The sequence below is a fragment of the Haplochromis burtoni genome, unplaced genomic scaffold (assembly GCF_018398535.1).
Source record: "Haplochromis burtoni strain Fernald_Lab_line unplaced genomic scaffold, NCSU_Asbu1 Contig_19, whole genome shotgun sequence".
NCBI classification, from domain to species: domain Eukaryota; kingdom Metazoa; phylum Chordata; class Actinopteri; order Cichliformes; family Cichlidae; genus Haplochromis; species Haplochromis burtoni.
Window position 1 is genome coordinate 1,185,995 of NW_024582380.1, and position 6,133 is coordinate 1,192,127.

Consider the following 6,133-nt stretch of genomic DNA (forward strand, 5'->3'; position numbering starts at 1 on the left):
GCGTGATTTATCGCCTGGGCCGCTGGGCCTGACACACACACACACACACACACACACACACAAACACACACACACACACACAATCAGAAGCAGATGAATCTCATTTCAAAGGCTATGGCTGTGTATAATTGGCCGTGCCAGGGCAAAATAAAGCTGTACTCCCCCTTTAGAAAAAAGAAAGAAAAACATCATAATGCCCCAAAATAATTTAGGGATGGTTTTGGAAATAAGTAGATGCATTCAGTACTGCTTAAATGTTTCAAAAATAGATCTGGAGAGGGAAAGTGAAAGAGGGAGAGGGAGGAGAGGAGAGGCGGAAGGGTGCTAGGCCTTGCCTTGAAATGGGGAGCCTGACTGGAATACTAATGTGTCTGAATTTATGCATCTCCTCAGTCTGCAGCCCTGAGAGGGGGGTGGGGGAGACAGAGAGAGAGAGAGGAGAGAGGAGAGGGAGGAGAAGGGGAGAGAAAAGGGTGTGAGGGTGGAGGTGAAGAGGAGGAGGGGGGGGGGGTAATGTAGAAGAAGAGAAAAGTAAAACCATGGCTGATTGATTCTATCCATCTATTTTAGTCTGAAATAATCCCCAGCTTCTGGGAGGAAGAAAATGACCCTGGAAGGAAGGAAGAACCCAGAAGCCGAGCAAATAAAGCAAAGCAAGCCAAGGTCCACGGCGGCGCTGCGGTATCCTTGAGCCTCTTCCACCTCTCCTTCCCCATGCAAACCCATCCAAATATGTTTTTAAAGAGTAACCAGCACCTCGGCGTGAATAACTTACCAGTTTTAAAAATGACTGACTTGGGGAGATTGTGTAAAGGATATTGAGTAAAGAAGAAGAAGGGAAAAAAGATAACAGGTGCAAGATGAAAGCATACTTCAGAGGTATTGAATGATGAACTTCAGGTAATTATTTTTCAAAAAAAAAAAAGGAGAAAAAAACGCTTCAGGTTGGCTCGGCTCGGCGCTCTGGCAAATAATTGAGCTTCTGAATCAGATCCTGAGTGACTGAGTGACAATAGAGAGGCAGGAGTGGTGAAGTTGTGCAGTAGCAGTTTTGGAGGATGAGCAGAGTTGTTTACGTGCAGATTATAATGGGAGCAGCTGACTCACACCTTTTCTTTTTTTTCATAATTACATCTCTTATAACCTTTTGTTCTCTTTTAATCTATTCTCTCTTTCAAAGAATCTGTCTGAAAGTTAAACCATTAAATAAACTGTTTTCCTGTATTTTTAATACTGTTACTTTGCCCATAATCATAATAATATTAATACAATCTGTCAAGCTCAGTGAAACGACTGAAACACGTTGTGATTAAAGTAACTTCAGGTGGTGCAAAGATTCTGGGGAAGGCAGGAAAGAGCAGAAGGGGCTGATATACTGTTTGCAGTAAAACGTTGGAGGTTAAAGCAAGGACACTCAACATCACATTTCTCTTTAATTAGACAGGGCTGCAGTCTATCTGCCATAGCAAGAGCACAGAGAAGAGCCAAACAGCAGCACCACATGAGAGGATGGGAGTAATGAATGTCGGCTGCTCGTCTGCCACGTGGTTCTTTCACTTTTGGACACCAGTCCTGTCTCTTCCTTTAACTTAAAGTGTATAAAATGATCCGCTCTCCTAATGTTTGCTGTGTCTGCTGCGTTACCTGTCGTACTGCGTCCTTTCTGCTTAGAACTGGATAGCTGCTGTTTTCAACCACATGTGACCAGTTCAGCCCCTCATTTTTATTTCTCTTTTTTTCACTTTTGCTTGATCCGAACTGCTTAAGACCTGGCAGGATTTGTATGAAAAACATATATTCCTACCAAAACTTTAAAATAAAGTTCAGTAAACATGACCACAATTACGCGGACTAAAGAAATTTAAAAAATGACAACGTTTGATACAGAAATAAAAAGAAGTAAAGCAAATAGTTATTATTATAGTGGATGTTTATGGAAAACGATCCAAAGATTTCCAAGGAGACAAGCAAACTCTTCAATAAAACACACCTTACATCCTAATAAGAATCTGTTAGGACCAAGTGGTTCAGTCTGAGAGGCCTCAGGTGAAGCTAGAGGAAGAAAAGAGGAAAAGATTTGATTCATTCTTCATAAATAAGCTCTGGACTCAGAGCATAAAGAAAAAAAGTTAACTTCCTCTCATGGGAATTGATTTAGTTGTTTTGGAGTCTTGTCTTTATGTTCCTATTTGTTAGCAGCACGTTTCACACTTGTTGCAGGGCGATTATAATGTACACCACAGCATTTTTCAGCCTCTGTAGGATTATAACCTCCTGGTCCTGCAGGAGCACAACGTCTCAGTGAGAGAGAGCAAACTTCACAGCTGCTTTATGCACTGGAGGACAGTCAGCTCTGTATACCTTCCAACTGGACGGTGGAGAGACAGAAGAAAAGCAAGCAGGGTGAGGATGAGGAGGAAGAAAGGGGGCGCATCTGCAAACAGGTGTAAGCTGAAATCAGTTTCACCAGGGTCGGCTAACTGTTAGGTTGGGTGGGTTTGACTCTTCCAGAAAGGATTGCTCCATCTCTCCTGGCAAAAGCATAAATTTAGTTTTTGTATGTGTGAGTTTTCCAGGTTTCTCACATGAGTGGAGCCACTGATGAAGCCCTTTAAAATCCCAGAATCACTAGTGTGCCCCCCCCCACACCGGGTCAGTAATTAATAATAAAAATCGTGTCAGTGGAACAGCTGCCTCTGACATCCGGTTGCTCCTCTCTGTCTAGGCTGTGTCATTCATGCCTTTGCAGTCAATTAAAGCTATATTACCGCTGTGCAGTGTGATCCATCAATTAAGCAACATGTGAACACAAAGCGATACAGTACAGCTTGACATTTTCCAGGCTGCACTTTTTTGTTGATGTGACGTTAGGGTGGTCACACGTGGCCCACGATTAAGCTGTACAAAGTGCCAGGTTTATAGGGGAACCCACGAACGTGGAAACACACACACAGAAGAAAGGCCTGTTTGTGGCGCAGTGAGTAAATCACTGTGTCTGATATCTTCATTTGAGACAGGGGGCTGATCACCGCTCGTCCTGCTTGTTCCACATTAACTCATTATCACACGCGCTCACTCCATTAATTCTCCCGCTTTTATTAGCTGCAGGAGCGCGCGCGCGCGAACACGCGCACAGTGGGCCGATGACAGCCACTGCCTCTACCTCATCTGACAGCTAATGGCTTCATTAGGAGCAGCGTGTTAATTGGCTGACTTTAGGGAGACGCTCGTTAATGAGGATAAATAGATTCACACCTGAGCGGGGCGCTACTCAGCCACAGCAGCACTGTGGGAGCCGTGGAAGAGACGCGAGTGTGGGCTGCAGATACGACTGCATCGGTTTGAGTGAGCGGAGAAGAGACCTGTCCCGCTCTCCTCCTTCCTCCCAGCCTAAGCGCGGTGGTGTTTTCATTGCCAGGCAGACTTATTAGCCGAGTGGTTGATTAGCACCAGGAGGCCGAAACAAAGAGCAGTATGTCAAAGCAATTAGCCCCACTGTTTACCTCTTAGCTCCCACGATGACTGCAAAATGCATCTAATCCAGGACAGAGAGAGAAGGAGGGAGTCAGCTCAGACAGTTTCAGGAAAAGGACAACAGCTGGTCCCTGGGCCAAAGTGTAAAGTGTGTGTGTGTGTGTGTGTGTGTGTGTGTGTGTGTGCGCGCGCGCGCGCGCATTGTGATGGGAGCAGTCCTCGTGCCTCAATCCATCTGCTTTCCTGCTTAGACCCTCCATCCTCTGCTGTCTGCTCGTGACAGCTCCGACACGCAGACACTCACACGCAGACGCGCGCTTCTCCTTTAACACGCCACTGCTTAGAGGAGCTCATATCCTCAGGGGAGCGGGGTGGGGAGGTGGTGCTGGTGGGGTGGGCAGACAAAAATGGAAGCAGGCGAGACTGATGATTTACATCAGGGTAGGAGGACACGGATCCAACCTGGGACGCTGCGTGTTCAACGCTTGTGGAAGTTGGCATGTACTGGAAGGTAATACCACCTAGTGGTGGCTAGAACCCGCTGCAGGTCATTGATGTTTGTTGGGGGAGACAGGGGAACAAAGGGAAGGAGAAGCGGCTCAAGATGCGCAGGTATTTTGGAAAGAACCGGTTCGCTCAAGTTCGCAAACGAAAAACTTTTTTTTTTCTGACACAACTGTTAAAGCTATTTTAGTTGGAACATCATTTAGTTTTCAACAGGACAATGACCCCAAACACACCTCCAGGCTGTGTAAGGGCTATTTGACCAAGAGGGAGAGTGATGGAGTGCCTCCACGGTCACCTGACCTAAACCCAGTCGAGATGGTTTGGGATGAAATGGACCGACAGAAGAGCCAACAAGTGCTCAGCATCTCTGGGAACGCCTTCAAGAGTGTTGGAAACCATTGCAGGCGATGAAGAGTGTGCAAAGCAGTAGTGGCTATTTTAAAGAATCTAAAACGTGTTTGGAGTTATTTCAGACGTTTTTGTTTACTACATAATTCCACATGTGCTCATTCATAGTTTTGATGCCTTCAGTGAGAATCTACAACGTAAGTAGTCATGAAAATAAAGAATGAGAAGATGTGTCCAAACTTTTTGACTGGTAGTGTAGCAGAGGGTGTTGTTAATCAGTTTCAATTACTTTGGTGTCAATAAAATTAACAACAGGTGTAGTAGAGGGGCAACAATAAGACAACCTCCAAAACAGGGATGCTTTCACAGGTGGAGGTGATTGACATTTTTCCTTCCTCAACTCTTTTTCTGTTTGTTTTTCACTAGAATTACACTCAGGGTGAGTATCACAATGGATCAACTGCTTATTAACATCTATATCTACACAGCCAGTCACATGGCAGCGACTCAATACATGTGAGGTCAAGGCCACGTGCTGAAGTTTTAATTTAAATTCAGTGGAGAAGGTGATTGAGTGACTTTGATTGTGGCATGATTGCTGGTGCAGACTCAGGCTGGCCTGAGTGTTTCAGAAACTGCTCATCTGCTGAGATTTTCCCACACAACCAGGTGATAGAAGATAAAACAGACTGCGTTGAGCTGATAGGAAGGCAACAGCAATTCAAACAACCAGTTGATACAACCAAGATGTGCAGAAGAGCATCTCTGAAGGTCTAACCTAGAAGCAGCTAGGCTAAAGTAGCAGAAGACCATGATGGGTGCCATTTCTGTCAGCTAAGAATAGAAAACAGCCAACAATTTACTAGGGTTCACCGAAACTAGACAATAGAAGATTGAAAACAACATCATCTGGTCTGATGAGTCGATTTCCGCTGCAACATTTGTATGGTAGGTGAGAATTTAAACCCTAAACTATTGCCGCTGATCGTCATTTAATCAGAATCAGAATACTTTATTGATCCCTGGGGGAATTTTTTTTTTTTAAATGACCAGAGTGTACTCATCATCTGATGACTGTTTTTCCTGCAGACTGCTACACCATGTCATATAGTTTAGATCATCTCAAACATGAGATCAGTGTACTCAAATGTCCTGCACAGTCACCAGTTCAATATAGTAGAGCACCTTTGGGATGTGGCGGAACAGGAGATTCATATCATGGATGTGCAGCTAACTGTGTGATTGCATCATATCAACATTGAACAAAATCTCACGAGTGTTTCCCGAACTTTGTTGAATCTGTGCTACAAAGAATTATTAGATGGTACAAAAGTGGGTTCAACAGTACCCGTTGTTTCTGCTCTTCACATATTCTAACCAAGTAAATCAGAAGGATCACTAAAACTGAAGTTACCTCTTCACATGAACGCTGGCTCTGTCACACTCATGTGTTAAATCTGCCTCAGCGCTATGTAACAAAGCAGCACAGACCACAGTGGATGCATGTCAATAATGATCTTTAATGTCAATATATACAGAACTTGAAAGAAAAATAGAATCTTAAAAATCAAATGAAATAAATACAGTATCATACAATTTCCACAATGTCTTTTGAAGAGATTTCCATGGAAATGTTTTTTTGTTATTCATTTATTTATTCTTTTAAATTCAGCCTCTCTGGTTCGACAGGGTGCGTCCCATCCCCCCCAGAGAAATCCCGACAGCTCCCCCCACATGCTCTTCATCTTCATTATGTTCTATATAGTTATATCATTTTTGCAAACGATTTCTTGTTACCACATAG